Raw genomic sequence first — 2,517 nt, 5'->3', positions numbered from 1 at the left:
CAATTCAAGCAAAAACTGCAATCGAAATTTGTAATAAGCTTTTACAATATTTTTGTTTCTATGGCCTACCTGAAAAGATAGTTATGGACAATGGAACAGAATTTAAAAATGACACGGTAAAGGAATTACTAAAAGCTCACAAAATAGATATACATTTTACTACCCCATTTCACCACGAATCCAACTCATTGATTGAACGGTTTCATTCAACTCTTATAGAACATTTAAGAATACTTAATCAAAAATATCAAAATTACCCTATTGCAAAAATAATGTTATATGCACTTATTGCCTATAATAATACCATACATTCAAGTACACACTTTACACCTTTAGAAGTAACTTTAGGTCATACAAGTTGTAGAGACCCTTCAGTTTTAATAGACGTAACATATTATAGAGACTACGTTGCGAATCATAACGACAAAATAAAACACTTGTATCAGAATATATCCGAAGATTTAAAAAGAAAGAAAACAAAAGTTCTGGAAAAAAGAAATATCAAAGGTGAGACACATCAATTTAAAATTGGTCAAACTGTCTATAAGGTTAATGTTCAACGTGATAAAAAAGAAAATAAATTTAAAGGACCTTACGAAATTATCGAATTATTAGAAAATAATAAAGTAAAGGTTAAAAATAAATCCAATAACAAGACAGAAACTATACACGTAAAAGAATTAAAAATACCTCTTGTTTCAGATACACCTTCTGCTTCGCAGTAGCAGTAACTTCTTCAAATTTTTACAATCTGAATAATAACCCCGGAATTCTACCGCTTAAATTAGGTATAGCACAAAATGTTATCAATCACTGGTCTCTTGTACAAATCTTTGATATTACAAATATGATAAATGAATTCACGGCACTCAAAAATAGTTTCCAAAAACTCAAAACAATAANATAGAGGTTAATAAAAATCGAACATAAACATGGTGCTAGAGCGTTAAGAAATAGGTAATACATAAGTATATACACATTTGGCTATAAATAGGTACTTATTTTATTTATTTAAATAAATCAGTTAATTTTTTCTGAGTTTCCTTTTTACAATTTTGAATATGTTTTTCAATTTCATAAATTTTATCAAAAATTTAGGGATCACTCAATGAAATCACTTTAATTTTAATATCTCTTTATAACTTTTTAAGTCGTCTTTTTTGTAACCGGTAGGTGTTCTTTTGAATATTAATTCAAATAAACCGGGTGTTCCACGGAAGAGAACATTCCTTATTTTTACGTTACTGCCATCATTAATCACAAATTCACTATCTCCTATAGTCAATTTAGTAAGTGCATGATTGAAATTAATGCCGTACGTGGTGTCGACATCATCAAACCATCTTTTAAAAATCCCTCTATACATCCTCTAGCTCATCGCGGATACTGATTCAAATACATATTCAGCACCGCTATTTGCATTCATCATCATTATCATTTCTGTAGGTGGAGACTGTTGCTGTTGCAGGTAAAGATTTTCTTCTTTTTCGTCTTTTTCCTCTTGTCCTTCTCCATGCTCCACTGTTGATGTTCCTTTATTTGGATCGTGTGACGATGAATAAATATCTGTTTTTTTTCTTTTAAAATATGGCGTTAAAAGTTGCTGTTCCCTATTATTAGACGGCAACATTAGCGATTCATCTTCTTTTTTGAAGTCAACGAGATTATTTGCCGTTTTACTCGCAATTTTTGAAAGAGGTTCAATTACCGGACGTAATATACTCCTAACGAACCCTTTTTCCTGTTTACGACCCAATTTTAAACTTAAATATTTGTCTTTCAAATTTAGATAAGCTTAACAGTCTTTTTTTTGACCGTTTTGCCTTTAGACTTCATCATTTTCTTATTACTATTATTATTGCTTATTACAATACAGACTGACAGTTAGGGAGTGATTGTAATGTATTTATCAAATCCGTGCTGATATCGACCGTTATTCAAATCATTATCTTTCACAATAACCTATATGTACGCTATATTTATTACGATTCCAACATTCAGAGCATATATTTTTAAATTTATCCTGTTTAGGTGATGCAATATCATCGAAAATAAAAACAGAATTTTCATTAACTGACCGATCAATTACCGTATCGTTATCGCTGTACGTATAATCTCTAATAATTTTAGCCTTTTTCATTACCTCGTTTAACAGTTCATATTTAGGTTGGTACAGTGACAGAATAAACGCAGACGCTTGCAAATTTCAATCCGTTAAGATCGAATAGCAAACAACGTTATGTTTCAGAAAATACTACAAACGGCACAGTGAACGCCATCTGTAGCACGATGCTACATTTTGGGATTACGTATTTTTCGACAAGGTCCACTTGTGTGGATATCTACTTGCTGAAAACGAATCCCGGCGTAGTCAACCTCAACGTGATAGGCACGTTAGCTTAATTGAATAAAATAATTAGAAGTGGTCTGTATTCTGTCGAAACTGCCAGACGCGGATGGCGATTTCGATCTTTTTGGATCTCATCAGCGCGTCGCAGGCAGCTCCGACAGAACACA

The sequence above is a fragment of the Agrilus planipennis genome, unplaced genomic scaffold (genome assembly GCF_000699045.2).
Source record: "Agrilus planipennis isolate EAB-ADULT unplaced genomic scaffold, Apla_2.0 scaffold160, whole genome shotgun sequence".
Classification (NCBI taxonomy): Eukaryota; Metazoa; Arthropoda; class Insecta; order Coleoptera; family Buprestidae; genus Agrilus; species Agrilus planipennis.
Note: the sequence above shows the minus strand (reverse complement) of the source record.